The following is a 19671-nucleotide window of genomic DNA, read 5'->3' as shown; positions in this document are numbered from 1 at the left end:
TTCTCCCAACTCCGTGCTTTCCTGGGCTAAAGAAACTTCAAGCAGCTGGAAATGCCAGCAGGGTCCTCTCTTTACTCTATCCGGCCTCTCGCCGTGGGGCTGAGGAGAGAAACTTCAGTAACCATGGTAACTTGACACCAGGTAAACAATTAGGAGGAAGAGAAGCTGGGGGGGAAATCACAACTAAAAGATGGGGAAAAAATACATTTCAAGCTATCAACTACAACAGGATATTGCAGTTTTGCAGTTAGCTATTTTTTTTTTTCATGCACCAAAGTGCAACAAATACACTTCTATTGATTAAGCTGGTTTGAGTTTTACAGACTTGTATTTTGTAGAACATTTTGAAGAAGATAAATTAGTTGGACATTTATTACTCACACAAATTTATTCATAAAGGGAAGAATATTGGACTTTTCATTTTTTGCAGTGTAGAAAATAGGCAAATATTTCTATACATTGCATCTCAGAAAGATGAATTCTGCTTTTAATGGCCTTCCTTCCTTCCTTCCTTCCTTCCTTCCCTCCTTCCTGCCTTCCTGCCTGCCTGCCTGCCTTTCCTGCCTGCCTTTCCTTCCTTCCAGCCTTCCTGCCTTCCCTCCCTTCCCCCCAGCCTTTCTACTGTACCCAGAACTCCAATACAGCTGGATTTTGTCTGTATTTTTACTCTGTTACTGATCTATTCTTATAAAAGTATCATCCCGTCTATGTAAACAACAATTCTCTTCTCAACAGCTGCAGAACATGCTCTCATTTGGGAAAGGATCACATGTAAAGACCAAGTGTGTTACACGTGTGGTCTCCACAAGGGAGATTTCTGGAACTGCCTTGTTTTGAATTCTGTTGTTTTCTTATATTGATAATGATACATAAACCTTGTTTTTCAAAATTTGTCTTAAATTCAGAATTCTGTAATTATGCATTTTATCAATTAATCTCCATTTGTTCATTTTCCTTACAGAGGCATTATGTCCAATGGAAATAACAAGTAATTGGAGATTGCCATGCAGAGTACAGAAAATGTCAAAATTGAATGGATCACTTAGTCTTTGTCATTTCCTGCAATTTGGAGATTTTGTTACTTTATTTTTTTAAAAATAGATTTTTAATATATATTTCCCCAATAAAAAGGAAAAGACAACTAACAAATACCCTCAAATGCATTAGGAAAATTGATTTAGTAGAAGCCCTAGAATATGTGTCTCTAGCCAGACATAGATTATCTTCATTCGTATCTTAAAGGCCAATTGAAAAAGAAAATGCTCTATCATGAGTCTGAATGCCTGAATACCACTTTCAAGCAAAAAAAATTGCTGTTGAATCTGTTTGTCCTTTATTTTGGTATGTTAATCTATTTTCCTTTCTTTGAACAGAAAAAGTATCTTAAATGCTTTAGTAAAAGCTGAACATATTTTAGTTTGGATATACTAGTGCACCAGGACATAGAATCAGAGAATGATAATCATATCGGGATTTGGGTTGAAAGGGACCTTAAAGATTATCTAGTTCTGACCCTGCTCAATCCAGATACTTCACACCCCAGTCCTTATTAATACATTAGTAGTACAGAACCCCAAGCTTGACTTCATCTATTAAGTGGTAACATCCTAGACACCCACACCTACAAAAGACTCCTCTATCCCTGTAATAAGGAGCTAGGGTGAGAAGTTGGTCCAACACAAGTCACCATATTCTGGATCAGAAGCCATTTTTTGTGGCCATTGTCTGAAAGGTAAGCTTCCTCTCCTTCTTATTGCAAATTAACTTTTGAATTACTTTAATTTCCCTGGTATGGATGCCTCCATACCAATCAAAACACAATCAAAAATTCATAAAGACCATGCTATGTAGCACTAGCATGAAAATAAGAATGTCTTAGTCTTCCCTCTATCACTGTATTAGCTGAGAAAAGATGTCTGATTCTAAGCTCTCATGAACAGCATTTGCACTTGTGCTCTGTATTTTTGAGTATAGAAAAATGATAGGTGGCCTTTAATTACAACCTGCTCAGAACAGCAAGCAACACAGTAAGGTCAAAGCCCTCATTTTTCTTTTGCTCTGTGGACATCCACAGGGTAAACAGCAGAGAGGATTCCCATCACTTTGTCAGCTTCCTTGCTGCCAGCCAGCCCAACAACTGTCGCAGCAGTGCAGAGACAGAAACTGGCGAACACTTTGTAGGAAACAAGCAGCAGGCTAAACTGTTTCACAGCTCATTCACTACTCACTTCTTACTAGAAAATATGATGATGATGGTCATTTTGAAAGCCATGATATTCAGCATATTTCATATTTATTCTTTTATGTGAGTATAGGTCTTCTCTCCTGGTGAGCCAGCAGACAAGAGTTGGGTACAAAACATAAAATGAATGCAGCTGTGTCTAAAGTGGTGTCTGTTAACCATTGCTCAGCCCGGGTTGAACTGATATTTCCGATATTCTAGTCTTGATTTGACCTTCAAACACTGTTTTGAGCCACTGTAGAGGGAAATTTTAAGGTTTTGGTTTTATGTTAAGCCATTTCCCACCACCTCTTTTATTTCAATCTTTCTTTTTTTACTCTTTCCTGTCCTTGTCTCGTGTACCACCAGAAACCTATAGCAGGAGGCTCTGTGGAGATGGGAAGGGAGTTCTATAACTACTGCTTTGACAGCAGATACTATTTCCACGTGGAACCCTGATGTCAATACGGAGTGTGCAGCACTCAGGCTGCACCAAGTGACAGAAGAAGGTACCACATGAAAAAATATACTACTTCATTTACAGATAAATGGCTCTTTTTCTGTGACAAATTTTGGTATTGTATTGTTCTTTCAGGCATCTGATTTGTTATGATCTTATGCAAGATACTGTTTATTAACTGTCTTTTCTGCACAGTTTCTAATATTTAATATAATGAGCTTTTGCCCAGAGACACTGATTCATGGTTGTCTATGCACTTTATTACTAAATACTTTCTTACAATCAAATATAGGTAAAGAAAGGGCACTTAAAAAAAAAATTAAAAAAAAATATCCAAGCCTCAACTATGACAGGCAGATAAATGATGGAGACAGACTCAACATATTAAATTCCAAAGAGTCACAATTTTTCAAATATAAAAGAGACCTCCTCAGAATTTAGGATGAAAGCTTTAATCTCTTATATTTCTTCCTGTAGAGAGGTGTGCTGAAAACTGGAATAGGAGACAGAACAGAAGAGCTCTGGGTGTATGTGGGGCAGGCCTTGCTGTGGTCAGGATATAGCACAAGGGCATCTTTTAGGTCAAAGGCAATTTCTTCCAGAGGGAATGAAGCACAAATATTTTTTAATCTCCCTAGACTGTCAACCTTCCATAAAGTAGAATCTGAATATGAGAATTATTTCTTTTCATATTTTTTTTCCCAGAAATTTTGAAGGCTCGGGTTGACCATCGCATTTCTCCAAAGTGTTTGTAGTTGACTTCTGTATTGGTTGAAGAAAAAAATTCTGGACTCAAAAGCCCGAGCTTCCACTTAAAAGTCAGATTTCAAAAACATATTTTCTGATGCCACGTTGAAATCATATTTGTATTGCATAAAAGTACTGAAAAGTCTGTATAATTTCACAGGAAAAAAATATTATGGCACTATTATGCATGTGTTCAGATATAGATGCTTGTAGTTGACGTTCTGAGGTATTTTTGTGCCCACTGATATCACTATATGGGCTTTTAAATGCCATGGCTAGAGAAATGTTTTGAAATTTCACAATAAAACGTAACTCATTAAATTCCATACGCTATATTTTAACCCTACATTTAAATGGATTTAAAAATTATTCATAATTATAAGCTTTCATAATAAAATGCTGACAGCTGACAAAGAGAAATGACATTTTAAGTGGAATCATGAAAATGCTGCACTAAGCACATCTAGATTTAGTGTGGAAGGAGAAAGATCTATTGGTGCTTGGCCCTATAATATCAAAGAACTTCCTGTAGTAAATACCTGACACCACAGAATTAATCAGTGCTTAGTATCCCATAAGAAGTAGAAAGTAATCTTAAGTCTGTCTAAATTCACACTGTAATTGTCTACTCAGCCCCAACAATTATATTTGACAGCATCTCCATAATTAATGTGTTAATACTTTTTGCCTGCCTATTGTTTTCTTTCTAAACTCTCATATGAACACTTAGGTTTTAATTAAGAAAAGAGGTTCAAAGTTCAAATGCTAAGTTGAATTACAGATAAAACTTCAAAATATAAACTTCAATATGGAATTGAATAGTAAGCTTGGCAGTACTGGACTTTAAGAAATTTATTTTTTTTCTATTTAGTTCTCATTAAATATTTTTCGAAATGACTTTGAGACATCAGAAATCAGTGAAAAAAGGGTTAGGAATCTCAAATTTGGGACAAATGTCAGTGGCAGGTAAAGTACTAACACTTGCAAAAGCTTCCTGTCATATTTCTCTCTTAGTACAGACACCAAAATTCTTGTATGAAGGTGTGTGTGTGTGTGTGTGCTTGTATATGCTAAAATTAAGGTATGCATAACTTTCATGGGTTTGGATCAAGCTTTACACAGGATTACAGTGAACTGCAAGTTTAATGAAGTCATGGTATCTAAAATTAGAAGATTGCTCAAGGAAATGTATTGTAAGAAATTTTGGCTACAATTTTCGACATCACTGGAAAATTAACATATAAATTAATAACAGAGCTACTGCCAGAAGCCCTTATGAGGGCAGCTTGTTGGATTAGGCAGTAACACGTAATTAGACATAGCTATTACCAAGGATATCTAGACTTAGCAGCACCTGAGAGAAATGGGAACTTGTTTTCCCTCCTCATCTAGTATTCTTTAAAATCAAAGATAACTTCTACATGTAAGGCATTGTTACATTTAACTTAAAGCTGCAGGCTTAGCTAAGAAATTACATGTGCTGAAGGGAGAAATGATGGCTTTACAGTTAAAAACATTTATTCAGAACCAAATCCAGAAACTCAAAATCAGCAGTGTTTGTAAACCACTGAGCAAAATAAGGATCTAAAGTCAGATTCTGCATATGGAAAATATCAGAGAAACTCAGATTCTGTATTTTGGGTAAATCCATCTGACAATGTCTATGAAAGTATATATTTCTTCCATGGGTCATTTATGCTGTCTTGACATGAGAAAGATTGTACCCACCACCACTGTCAGCATTATAAATACACACTGGAAGACTGACAGCCTCTCCTTAGTACAGCTGCTGTGAGGTGCCGTAGCTATCTTGGCTATTCAAGAGTCCTGAGATTTAATTTTCTCCGTATATATGTCCATGGAGACGGCTCATATATAACAGCAGAGAGGTTAAAGCTCTGAAGCAAAGAAGGGATGTGGCTGGACATGAGTAAGACAAAATTCTGTTCATAAGAGCCACTAATTACTTCTGTCTCTGCTCCAAAGATTGATTGCTTTTAAACAGTGAAATAGCTCTCACAGAAAGATGAAGTAGAAGACTCAGTAGCTCAGGTGATCACCAGGGATTTTGTGTTCCTGGTGGAGTGAGATTTCTGTGCTAAGCTTGCTTTCTTTAAAGTACAGATTTAAATTTGAATTTTCCCAGTGAAAAGTTAACCAGGTAGGCCAGGATTTTCTGAACTTGAATGAAACAAAATCTCATTATGTGAAGAAGCTACCCAGACTTCTGATCAGAGATGACAACAGGCTATAACCTCTTGAGCTATTACCATTGGCACTTAGTTCACATCTTGATTCATTGGCAATAAGTATGTGGATAAAAAGGTGAGGAGCATATATTCAAAATGAAAAATCATTTACATTGAATCAAATATAAATGCTAATGCAGTAGTCAAAATTGCAAAACAGACTCAGTCTTGTGTTCCATTTAGTGCTTGCAATTAACTGTAATGATGCTTACTGCAGAAGAAACATATCCAATGTAAAATTAGATTTCTTTTTTTTTTTGTTTTCCCCTACCAGATTACTCTGTATTTACAGTGGCATAGTAGAAATAGGAAGAGAAATAAAAATTAAAGTAAAACAACAACAAAAATTATTATTAATAATAATAATAATAACAATAACAGTAATAATAGATGTTGGTTTACTTAAAAATGCTCTCTTCAGGACTTGGCGATTGCTTCATTTCCCTTCCTTTTTATAGTTTTATAGATAGTATTCTGAAGTCTTCATGTAACATTGACATATTACTTGGACTACAGTTTTCAAAGTCTTAGAATTTAATTTAATATTTTTCCCCTTACACAGCAAGTGTAGATTACAAGAGTTTTAGGATTCTTTTTTTCATCTTCTCCCCTCAATCTTAACTCTGCAAATAGACACTTCATATTTTAAGTAAAAATAGTAAAGTTTGTTCAAGAATAATTCATATGACTTGGGATGTGAATGTCACATTTATCAGTGTTATAGGGTATGCAGAACATCATAAATCCTCATCAGTTGTAGATTTTCTAAAAGTGTTAACAACAGATGCTCCTAACACTAACACATGTAGTATTTAAGTACTCCAGAACATTTGAGGGCTTCAGCTGTTTTTTAAGTCAGGTGTCTACCTGAAGCTTTAGCTGTACTAATAAGAACCAGTGTTGTCTAGAAATTAGGCAAGAATTCTCACAGATTTAAGGGATAAAGGAATCGCTGAAGCGTTCAAATGTCCTTGAGGGTAAAGGCAATGAAGGATTCACTTGCAGTGACAGCATCAGGAACTGCTCAGTTAGGTAAGCACCTGAAGATTTGCAATTTGTCCTTATTCTCTACATGTGAACAGAAACAATGTTTCATCTTTCATTTATTACCATTACATGAGATTAATTTAATGCCTGGAGTACATGAAATTGTTCTGTTGAAAAAGCTACCTCCCCTTTTTCTTCCATTCATCCCTGTCAAGTCCTGTCTGACTGTGACCTGTTGAGGTCTTCTGCTGAATAAATTACTAATGGGGGGACAGAGGGAAAAGAACGACTGCTGAAAATTTTATCAATTTGAATTGTATGTTTATCTAAGTCAGCACTAATCTGAACAGCTTCAGTTGTCCAAATGTCATAAATATATTTTCCATGGGTTATCATTTCATAATACTTGGCTATTCATCTAGCATATTCCCATGAATACTCCACCTGAAACCAAATGACTCTGCAGGCTAAGAGGAGGACTCACTGTGCCCCACAAGTTTTGTAGATACAAATTCCTGGAACACTTGGCTCTGGAAACTCAAGTGTGAAGTCCAGCAAAGCTTCCAAGGATAATACAATCACAGTGGCAGCAAAGCAAGTAATCACATAGCTTCTTTCTAAAAACAAGAATGCACATAAAACATCCTCATCTTTTGGTGAGGAAAATATCAATTTTCAGCTACAGATCTTAATCCAATTTTAAATAGAGAGTAGGAAATGCATATATATATGTGTGTGTGTATATATATATATATATATACACACACACACACACACACATTTGTGAAAGTGAAGCTCTGAAATAATGTATCTACTGAAAGACTGCTGGTAGAGAGAGCAAAACAGGTGCCCTGGTCTAATGATCTAGCTATAATAACTCACACAAACTACTGAATCTCAAGCAGCTGAAAGTACTGATAATTTGTAATGAGCATTTGAGCAAACTATGACAAAGCAGAGTTCTTGAATTTATTTGCAATATCTTTGCATTAATTGATATGTGCACTGTCTATTAATAATTATTTTATGGCTGTTGCTCTGAATCAGGACAATGCAGATGTGGAAGAACTGAATGGAAAAATGTAGACATGTCACAAACCTAGAAAAAACAAAGCAGTGAGCACTTGAGGAAATGGGCAAATAAGAGGTCAACACAGTAATCCTCAATGTTCAAGGAATGGTACAAAGATGGAAGAAATATCTCTCCTGCCATGTCACCAAAAATTGGGAAGAGCCTTGGAGCACTGAAATGCATCAGTATTTGGACATTTTCATTAGTGGACATTTTTAAGACTAGACAGAAACTACTCAAAATTGTTTAGGACATGTAGGAACAAACGTGAGATACTCATTTCACAAATTTCCATCCCATCATGTGTTCTATGTATATCTTGGCTGATGGTGAAAACTTTTCCTCTATGAAATTTTTCTAGCACACAAAGTGAATGTGAAGTAATTGCTGGGAGGTACTTTGTGTGCTGGGGATGATTCTACAAAGAACATTTTTCTGTGACTCCCTGTTTTCTGGTCCTGGCTCCTACTTTTTGAACTCAAGAACAAATGAGGAGCAATGAGTGGTCACAGAAACAATTTCTGTTAGGAGGAACTGTTTTCTGTTTACTTGCATCAGACTTTTATTTATCTTTTAACACTAGAGACCTGAACATTGTACAGAAAAATGGCTCTGAAAATCATATAATTTTGAAGTGTAGCTTCTTGTCCAAATGTTTTTACTCCACCAGCACACACCTACCAGACATTATCTGCAGCAGAATTAGAATCATATTAGTAGTGGATACAGCTCCAAGTTCCTTCTGAAAGACAGAGGTTCAGGGCTTTGGTGATTTTTGATTTATTTACTCTTGGTACTGTGACAGCATAACAAGAACTGAGAATGTAGTAAAACAGCAAGGCTTTTTAAAAAGTTAACCTTATCCATTCCTTCACCATGTTGCAAGAGATTTAAAGAAGTAATGCATGTGGAATAAAGATGATGGAACCATCAAAACAACCTTTTGATGAAAAAAAAGGTAGCCTATGTGAAAAACATTGCAACAGTGTTTCATCATTTTTTGAAATAAATTGTTTGGGTGGTGTTTTCCATATAGAGAAATGGGAAGATTAAAGATTTAACTTAATCCTTTCAGATGACAATTCACTTGTCATTTCCTATTAAAAAACACAGGATTCTGTTTTCCTGCTTGAATTTGTAGAAGGTTTTAATATTCACAGTTATGATTGTTCTTGAGACTTAAGTTTTTCTGTCCAGCAGGGTTTAGTATTTTCTCAAGATAAATTCTATTGAATAACTCTTTCTTTTTATATTAGAAATAAAATAGCAGTGGAAAAACTTGAATTACATGAATAACTTATGTCTCCTGTAAATATAAATCTGTGAGGGTATTAGGTTTATTTCCACTCTTTTTTTTTAAAGGCTTTTCCTTTTCTTTTCTTTTTTTTTTTTTGTTATTTCAACCATCAGATATAGAAATATTCTATATACATTTGATAAATCTTCAATTTCATGTCTTTAAGGAGTATGACCCACAGTTCCCTGTAGCTACCACCAATATATATCCCTTTATCCAGAAAAAGAAGCCCATGCACCTGTAAAGGTTTGGTTGACAACAGTACAGTATAAAGCCAACCTTTTTCTTCCCTTTACTTTCCCCACTACTTCTTACAGAGAAGTGATGTTTATTAGGAATGTAAATTTACTACTAGAATTAAGCTTTTTCCTGACATAAAGTAATATGAGAGCAGGGACATAAACTGTGCTCACTTCTAACATGAGTCCTGTAAGCTAGAAGACACATTTCTAGTGTTTTAAGATGAAGATACATCATGCAAACATAAAAGTCCCTCTTGATATTTAAATTTAATATGTTAGTAGGTACACAACATGAGTCAAATCTGACAGATTTTCAGCATAGCTGTATCAATTCATAGATGTATTAATAGTTTTCTGCTAATAATCTACAAAATCACCCTTCAGGGGACCTAAGAGCCATCTCAGCATTTTGTCCTTTTTACATTATTGTCATAAATATCATCATGATGGGTTCAAACAAATCTCTCCTTCAATGGATTAAAGTCAATATATTAATCACATACGGTGTGCTAAAAATGAATTACAGAGAAAAAAAACCACATTCAACCTAAAATTTACACTTAAAGCAATTGATTGTAAGTGTACATAGTTACTATATTGCAAAAGGTAATCAACCAGTAAGATGGACTTTGATGGAGAAAGATTTCCTTGAAGCACAGATTATTGTTATAAGGAATAGAGATTCTTAACTAATGTACACTGCATTCATTTAAAGCCACAGAACTATGATGATTTTCTTCATCTGAGTATCTAATCTCTCCTATTTCAATGAAGAGATTGAATTCAAGTCCCTCATGAAATAAAAACTTATATATTTAGAGAGCATTGCTGTTGTCCAAGCCAGCAACAACTGCATTATACTGCTCTATGGATGTGTATTTTCAACTTATGTTTGCTGAATAGAGCTAAACCCCTATTATCTAGCTGACTCAAGGGTCCTTTGAAAAATTCAGGCAATTAAAGTTCATGGTAAGCAAAATGTGTTTCTCTTTGAGTTTTGAAATTGGAACGGACCAATATGTTCAATTTTCAACAAGCTGACTATTGGATAATCAAAGCTAAAACAATTGAGATTAGCATTTATCTCCAAGTTGTGTTAAGCCTGTTTGCTTCCTTGCTTGTTTGTTTGAAAAAGCACTGAGCTTCATTATTTCTCTTGTCTTTTGGACTGGGATTTATTTCCTGGCTCTCTGTTCTCTTGAAATAGGACAACAGAGTATTGCAAACTCCTCACTACATTTCCTCCTATGAGAATCTACTTTAAACAGTCACAAAAATCTAAGGCAAATCTGGTATGATTTGCAGGTATTTGCTGATAAAATTTGATTATTTAATTTTTCTGTTTGCATTTTTATAGCAATGGTGTAACATCTCTCCATGTTGTTTCAAATTCTCTAGTAATATTTTTCCAAGGTAACTGCTCACCTCAACAGATACTTGTAAATGAGTTAGAACTTAACAAATCATATAACTGCAATTTTTAATGTAATTTTCTGCTACATTTTAATGTTGTGATGGCTTTTAATTTGCTTAATTTGATCAACTTTCATCTAAAAACCAGAGTGCTTTCAATGAACAGTAGTTTCAACTATATCTTCTTCTATTAGGATGTTAAAATATAAGAATAACTTTTGCTGAAATCTAATTAGTGTTGCTTAAGATTATGACTGGTTGAAGTTTCCTTGCAGGTAAAAAGAAATAATTTTCACTAGTTCTGAGAAATGCAAAATATACTGCATATACATGCAGATATAGATAGATAGATAGATAGATAGATAGATAGATAGATAGATAGATAGATAGATAGATAGATAGATAGATATACACCTTTGTGACAGTACAGAGCACAGCTTAGTCACAAGGTTTCTTGTTCTCCTGTCTGAGTCTGGTCTTTCCAGACTCATGAAGAACCTATCTCATCTATGTGGATCTTGCCCTGCCCCTTCCTGCCTTTCACAAGAACTGTGCCAATGGAAGCACAGGGTAATTATTTTTGGAGCAGGTATGAAGAAATGAGGTTTGGCCAGCAGCCAAACGTTTGTCAGAGGTGCCTAAATTTCAGGCAACTACCATGACTTTCTGGGTTGCACCATCTGCTTTCTTATGTTGCACTCTGCCCTAAATTCCCCAAGAAAGCGTCCAAATGCCCTCCTGACCTTGCCAAGGGCAGCATCCTCCTGGTTCCTGTATGCAGGAATCCATTTTTATGGAATTGTCCACAGTCACTACCAGATTCTGCCTCCAGAAATAACTCCTTTCTTCTAACCTCAACCCTCCCACTGCAAATGTTGTAAAATAACTGTTTTCATGCAATGTGCTAAGGTTGATCTTGGGCTGGTCTTCTGAAGCGATGCTTTGCAGAGTAATCAAAGATGGCAATTAATAGAATTAAATACTGTAAAACACACAAAAATATACAAGGTAGATGTCAAGCAGGATTAGAGCAGCCACTTCTAGTCTTCCACCTTAAAAGGCTTTGTTGCTTTTTAATTCCTTTAATTTTCTTCGTTTTTTCTCCCAGGATGAAAAAGCTTTTTAACACATTTTTGAGTTATTTTAAAGGTCCAAAGAAGGATTCTGTGTCTAGATGACAGTAGCAGTTACTGAAGAACAGTATTTTGATTAGAATACTGACATTTGGGGACAAAAGGGGACTGGGATGGGAAAAAGTCAGTGTTTCAAAGAGTCATGTACTTGTCAGCCCTAACAGATGCCTCCCTCACCACCTCTTATCAGTGGACAGTATCTGGTTACTTCTGAAAACAAAATGTAGGCATTAATGAGAAAAATGCTTCATAAAATTCATATTTTTCTTTCTTATACCTACTATTTCACTTACTGCTCTGGAGCCAGCACACGTAAAACTTTGTATTTTATTTCGATTAATAAACCTATCATAAGGACATAAAAGATTGTTGGTCAGGAAAAGGCCACGTGCCTCGGTAAGATTGCATCCTTTAGATTTATTTTAACCTCACCTCTCTGCTTTGTAACTATATCATTTAACTCCTTTGTCTATAAAAATGTCTTTCCTGGCTCTTAAACACATTTATTCTGATTGCCATCTTATTTCATATGTTGCCAAGTAACAAAGACCACTGAAGCTAAGTAGGTCACCTCAAAGTCTTCCCTTTTCCAAAGAGAATAAATTTAACCTTTTCTTTTTTTTTTTTTCTTTCCCTCATAAGAACAAATACTGTGAAAGTCCAAACCTTTTTTTGACTGCTCTCTCTTCCATATTCTCTGGAGCAGAGATATTTTGGGAATGGAAATAGAATCAGATTTGCTAAAAGACATTAACTAGCGCTTCTTTTGCATGGAATATCTGCCTGTCTGCATGCCAGTTTTCCTCTTCTTTTTTCTTTATTTTTTGTGATTATCTATCTGCTTGTTTCATGTTATGCTTTGATTTGTGATCTTTTTTTCAGAAGTGTTTTTCTTTTTAGTTTTGATGGGGGTTAGGGATTTTTGTAGGGATTTTTTTTTCCAAATGAAATATATCTCATGGCCAAGAACTTCATGATGATAATAAATGTAGCCTCTTTTTATGGTCATTGCTAATTTCAGAGAAGAAAAAGTTGTAGAATTCTACTTTTTAAATTTAATTATTGACATTGAGGAAAAATGTATAGGCAAGACTACCTACCTGTTGCTCTTGCTTTGGCATTAGCCCGAGGGAAAAACATTTGACATTTCTCTAAAGTTTGGTTAAAGCAGGGAGAAGAGAAGATTTGACAGCAACCAATTGTTATGATTTGTCCCTGGCAAAGGCTCCTGAGATCATTAGTGTCACTCTTTTCAGTGACTGTGGCTGTTTGTAGGACCCTGTTTGCCCTGAGGAAAGAAACCATACAGGGATTGTACAGACAGTGGGCAGCAAGTTGAATTAGTTGTTCTGGACGTGGTTATTGTTCCACAGGAAGGCATTAAAGAATGTGTGAGGAGGATGTGGCAGCCAGAAAGCAGATGTAAGAATTATTCCAGTGGTGTTAGTCCAACTACAACTGCCCACTCATCTGGGGGTGTTGATGAGTAGGTACTGGGTGGCAGATGGAGAAAGTCCAGCATGGCCACAGCCCTTCTGGCCTGCCCCATGTGCTGAGCTGGATGGTCCATGGAGCCCATGCCACAGTAATGAAGAGGTGCTGTATCCTGCAACCATCCCCTGTGCTGACAGATCTCAAGGGACCTTCTTACTCATCATTGCTGTGAGGCCAACTTGTGACATCCATGTTTTGCCATCTCCTTTTTATACTGTTCAAACATCCTGGACTCTAGTCTGGATGGCACAACCATTCTACCTTTAAGAAAAAAAAAAATTAAAAAGTAGTTCACTTGGTACTATTTAGGTGCATCTCCAAAAGCCTTTAACAACATAGGACAGTGTACTGCATTGAAATGAACATCCCAAATTACCTGACCTCCTTTACTACTTAATGCTCTTTAACATCTTTTCAGTCATCTAATGAGAGTGGGCAGTTTTGCATATGGAAATTTTAAGCTTAGGCTTTTAAAGATGTCTTTTATTAATATTAGTTGAACATGGAGTTATTTAAAATCAGAAGACGGGGGAAGTGCAGTGGCTGTTAGAAAAGATCCTCTTTACTGCCTCTATTTGTTGTCTTATTTCTGGATGTCTTTTCATGGTCTAATAGAACTAAATCTATCATTAATAATTTAAATTAAAAATGTGGTTTAATGAGTAAATAAATGTTAATCCTGGAGGTAGTTTCTTTGAGTAATTTTACAAAGTCCTCTGTACAACTACCCAAAGGAAGGTTGTAGTGCATTGTCTTTCAGTCTCTTCTCCCAAGTAACAAGCTGCATGACAAGAAGAAATGGCTTCAAGTTGCACCAGGAAAGCTTTATTTTGGATACTAGAAAAAATTTCTTCACCCAAAGCATTGTCAAGCACAGGAGCAGGGAATTGCTTGAGTCACCATCTCTGGAGGCATTAAAAAGACACTGTAGATGGGGACTGTAGATGTGGAACTTAGGGACATGTTTAGTCATGGACTTGGCAGTTTTTAGTTTATGGTTAGACTCAATAACTTCTTCCATCCTAAATATTTCTGTGATTCTGTTAATGCAAAGAGAATTTCAAACATGGTGCTTTTCAAATGAAAATGTGTTTATACCATTCTGTTGGTAAGATTATGGGTTTTAGATTACTTTGAGGGATTCAGATTTACGGAGAAGAAATAGCTAAAAGGAACAAGTCTTAGTTTTTCATAGCTTTTATAAGTAAGTAAACAGAAGAATCCTATGTTGGTGATGTGTGCAAATGGGAAAGACAAAATAAAAGAGCTAATACAAGGTCCAATAAATTGAAGGATAGGTAGGAGTTTTTTTAGTTACTGAATTTAATAAATCTTTAAATTAATAAATTATTTTTGCTGCTTCCCTCACCTATCCCTCAAAATGATCAGAAACCACAGAATATTGTCAGCTAAGTAACAGAAATAATGAATTGCATCTCTTTTGTGTCCTGTGTTTTGCTCTGTTCCTTCTGTTATTCCTAGCCTATGCTGGCCAAAGAATTAGTGAGGTGGTGACTAGCATGTAAGAGGGAGGACCCAGGGGCTTACCTGAAATGACATTTATCTCACTGTTTTTAGCTGATTAGTTTTCAACTAGAAAGAACCCATTCAAATATATTTAGTTCTCTTGTTATTTGAAGGCCAAGGTCTCATTTGCTGAATTTTTTTTGCTGCCACACTATAACATGCCTTTTTGTTATGCTAATTATTTCCTTCCAGCTGTTACAAGAGCAGCTGTTGTACATTGTACACAGAAAGTACCAGTAAAGGTGAAGCCTTTCTCATTATCTTCTGCTGATGTTTCTACTACCTCCAGGCCTAAGTTCCATTTCTGACATCCCAGTAGGACCTGCTAAAAATGGATACAACAAGGAGAAAAATTAAGGTAAGCATAAAAGCTACCCTTCACCAGCTTTTATGCAGCACTTGCCAAAACAGTTTGACAGTGTGATGCAACTTGCCTTTGGTACAAAAAGAGAGGAACAAATTAATCATTTTAGATTTATATTTTGCCAAGGATCTTTCTGTGGCTCTGGCTATCATAGAGATGTAATAGCTACAGGCTGCTTTTGAGAGTAGTCTTCATGACAGCAGTCCTAGGCTGCCTGACCCATATATTGCCATGCACGATCCTGTATTTCAATGGCTGGATCTGTAGCATTCTCACTGCACTTCAGCCAAGATAATGTTACCAATGACCAGGATCCCACCTTGTTCTGCCAAAGCAACCCCTGGCAGCCTTGCCAGTATCATAATTCAGCCCTTCAGCACCCTCACCTATTTTGGTACTTTATTCATAGCTCGTATTTTTTGACACAAGGTGAATGAGGAGAAGTTTCATGGAGCTGGCGCAGGGATTTGACAGATCCCCCAGTGTGGAAGCTGCAGTTTTTGGACCCACACTTGTGTTCCTATGCAAAAGACATCTCTGAGTTTACCACTAAAACCATGTCACTGTGACTGACACAGTCAGGTCATTCTCCTGGTCACTATTACACTAAGAGTATGAAAAAGTCACTACTGTTTGATACAAGCTAAAACAGCCTCTCCCTAAAGTAAGACAGCCCCATGGCTATTAAGGGAAAGAATCCACAGCTCTTAACTGTGGGATAGTGTGGATTTTTAGAAGACATATAGAAGTGGGCAGATAATGTGAGAAAAAAGGATGAACATGTATGACAATTCATGTCTCTACCGTGTATCAGCATCATGTATCTAAGAGAGTATCCTTCCTGGTGCAGAAAAAAAGAGGGGGTCAAATGGTCATATTTGGCTATTATAAGTTATTGATCCAATTTTTTAACAAGGGCTGTTAAACTACTAATGGAATTGTGGATCAATCTTTGCCTAGACAGCAGCCCTTGACTTGTCCAAAAGCATCTGTCGCGCTGTGTTGGGGTCCATCCTAATCTTTTGGTAGAAGATCTGGCTTAGTTGTTATGCAGACAGGAAGTATGTGATGTTCTGGGAGCATCATTGTCTGGAAAGACACCACAGTGCTGTTTATGCAGGTCAGCACTGGTATAAGAGGCAGCCACGTGTCACAGCTCAGATGTCCACACAGATAAACCAACCCTTGCATCATAGCTCCCTGTTGAATTTTCAAACAGTTTGTAAACATTGGAAAATACTGATCTTGGGTTTCTGTCTTCTTTGTAGATAAGCAGAGTAAGAATCTTACAAAAATTTGTCTCATAATCTTCAGGATGTACCACAAACATGGACATGCATTCAGCAAGTAGTCAAACACAGAAGCATGGACCATGTAAGTATGATGGTAATTTGGGGTTTTGGGGTTTTTTAATATCCTTTTCTCTCCCTCATGCCAGAACTCCCCTTGCTTTCCAAAACCAGAATAATCTAATAGAGGGATTTTTCTATATCCAAGCTTAACCATACTCTTGAATGTATAGGGTATTTTAAATGAAAAAATACCCAGAAAATTGTATTTTATGAGATTATGTTAGATAAAGGTGATGAAAAAATTAATTCCAAAGTACACACTATAACATGAGTTCTTTCACGTTTTCAACCTGTGTCACATGACATCTCAAGTTATCATGAGATCATGTAACAGTTTTAGCAGCATACAATAATACAATGGAACACAGAGCGATATTCCATTTTGCTTTAATTAAACTCTTAAACTGATAGCCATGACTTACCACTGCTTTTTGCCTACATAAAGTCTTTCATCTGAAAGCCTTTCAACAGCATGGGTGATGATGATATGCTTTTTCTATAGAATACAGAAATTATATGTAGAGAGGTTAAGAAACTTATCTGATAGACTTAGAGGTAATTCCGGCAATAGAACTCACACCTTCAAGCAGCACGCCCTAATTGGGTTTCGAGTGTCTATACAAGAGCCATTTTGAGAAAGGTTTTACTTGGGGCTTGTCTCCTAATCCCACATGTATCTAGAAAGCTTCAGCACTTTATATGGATCAAGCCTTTCATACTAATCTAGCAGCTTTAAAAATTTAATTTGTAAGCAAGATCAACTTTATCACTTCAGCGTGCTCAAGCAGCTCAAATCAGAGTGAGCACGAGTTTTACCGTAAAGTCCCTAGCAACGCAAGTTTAAAGCTTGTAATGTTAAATAATTCATGTTTAAATTAAGCCCTCAGAATTCTTATGTCACTTCACTGTTTCCTGTAAGTATTCTGCCTGTGGTATAGTGACAGACCTACCCTGTTTTAAACTGATATTTTCCATTCACTTCTATTAGATAGTATCAGAGCTACTGAACTGTAACTATAATCTCTGCATCATTAGTTAGAAGAAATCTGTTTTACTTTAACAATTTGGGAGATCCAGCAAGGTTATTGCATGGGATTCTGGTCTTTACAATGCCCTGAATCTTAAAGAAAATACAATACACACAGTTATGACAAGTAAAACCAGTAATGTACCCAGAAATGTATTGATTTGCATTGACAACAGACATACATTATAAGTAGGTTAAGTACCTCTCTCAATGGCAAGGATAAGTATTGAAAAATCATCCTAATTTTTTTTAAATTTATGTGTTGTCCTAATAGGCTGAAATGGATATTTGTGGCTCAGTTGCAGAACACATTCCTTTGATGTGCATGCAAAGTAATCAAAGTGTAAGGCATTACCACCAATTCCAGATGGACATTCCAGTACAACTCAGAGAATAACTTTAAATCTCATGAGCCATGTCCATTCTTCATAGGAGAGTTTTCAGCAATGTCCTGTCACAGGATATTTCAAATTATTGAACATAGGTATATTCTACTCTTTCTGTATAAATTTTCTTACAGTATCAGGTTTCATAGGAGTCATAGGTTGAATCATGTGTCTGTGAAATACTCATTAATGTTTGCATTAATTCTCATTTTTGACCAATTGGCATGCACTATTTTCCTGGATTACTTCATATTTGATACACAGCATACTCTGTATTTAGTAAATTCAGCTGATAAGTAAGCACATGAACAGACATCACTGATATTGTATTCTGTCTGCAGAAGAGTCTTCTGCAATTCACTTTTGGATATTTTTGACTTCTATCACAAAGATGACAGCTGAGTGACAGAGGTGACTTATCTTGACAAGACATACTGCTGGTTTGCAGAGGACCACGAAGAGGACAAACAAAAGAATCAAGACAGAAGACTTGATTTACGTCTTGTTTTACATACAGTGCATCTATAATGGTATTTTCCTTTGAAGACTGCTTAAAGCACAGAACTGACAATGAGATATAATTTATCCACCAGAGAAATGGCAGGGTCAGCATTTCAAAGTAAAACTTAATGTAAGTGTTGAGTGAAATAACAATAACTGGGCTAGTCATTCATCTGTCTTACCATTCATTACTGAATACATAATATAAAAAAATTTTTATATTCTATATTTAGTATCTAGTCATTATATATTATATTCAGCCTCCCTGGCCATTGTACTTGCTTACTTTTTCTAAAATCCCAGGCAGTCTTGGATACTTTGGTTTTCTGCATTTGGAGTGAGACTGCACAATACAGCGCAATAAAATCCCCATGGCATTATTTCTTTAGTGTATATTGCACAGAAGTCAATAGGTACATTTAATAAAGTAAGATCCAATCCATGGGAAAAAAAAAAGGATTATTTCTTTATAAAAATTATTCCTATAATGGTCATTGATTTCCATTGTCTTAATTTCCAGGAAGATTCTATACACTCTGATCTATACTCTGCAACCCTACTTGCCTTATATTAAACTTCCAAATGAGACCTTTCTTTCAATAGTCAGGACAATATCCTACAGACCGGTATTAAAAAAGAAAGACAAAACAACATTTTTCCTAGCCTGTGGGTTCCTTTTTTTTTCATTAGCTGAACAAAACAAAAAGAAATTTCTAGTATTACAAAGAAGGTTTAAGTTAAATTGCATTAGAATTGAGCATTTTAAAGCAATATGTACCTCATGGACAAAACTAAATAATTTAGTAAATTAATTTTGAGCTCAGGACTCTAAAGTAACAATTTGACTTTAAAAAAAATAATATTCATTTGAGCTTCTTCTTTAAAACATTTCTCTCACAGTGTAAAAGGTAATCTTAGGTCCACTTAACACCTAAAAGACAAGTAGTTTTAATTATGCATATGATGCAGAAGAATCAATTAAGCAAGAGAGTAATTGTAATATTACTAAGGTCAAATACGCAAGACAGTGGAGGAATAAGGAATAGAACTCTTTTTCCTTCTGTAGCTACTATACATAAATGAGATGGAAATTAAAAAGTAATTAGGAGAAATATATTGAATTTGTATTCCTAATAGACTACAGGGTTTTGGCTTTCTTTTCTATGCTCTGGCAGAACCCAGGGGACTGATACACATTT

The 19671-nt window shown here is 35.8% G+C and overlaps 1 long non-coding RNA gene across 2 annotated transcripts; it reads left to right on the top strand.

Moving 5' to 3' along the window:
- Positions 1 to 8: 8 nt before the first annotated feature.
- Positions 9 to 18917, top strand: LOC107200931. 2 transcript variants are annotated; one of them, XR_001519862.3, is made up of 6 exons: positions 9 to 141; positions 962 to 1732; positions 2591 to 2730; positions 15132 to 15200; positions 16475 to 16580; positions 18313 to 18917. It is a non-coding gene; the product is annotated as an uncharacterized LOC107200931 (long non-coding RNA). The 2 variants fall into 2 exon arrangements; XR_001519861.3 differs by having other exon boundaries at positions 15035 to 15200.
- Positions 18918 to 19671: the final 754 nt, after the last annotated feature.

The sequence above is a fragment of the Parus major genome, chromosome 2 (assembly GCF_001522545.3).
Source record: "Parus major isolate Abel chromosome 2, Parus_major1.1, whole genome shotgun sequence".
NCBI classification, from domain to species: domain Eukaryota; kingdom Metazoa; phylum Chordata; class Aves; order Passeriformes; family Paridae; genus Parus; species Parus major.
Note: the sequence above shows the minus strand (reverse complement) of the source record. Positions and strands in the feature narration are given on the sequence as shown.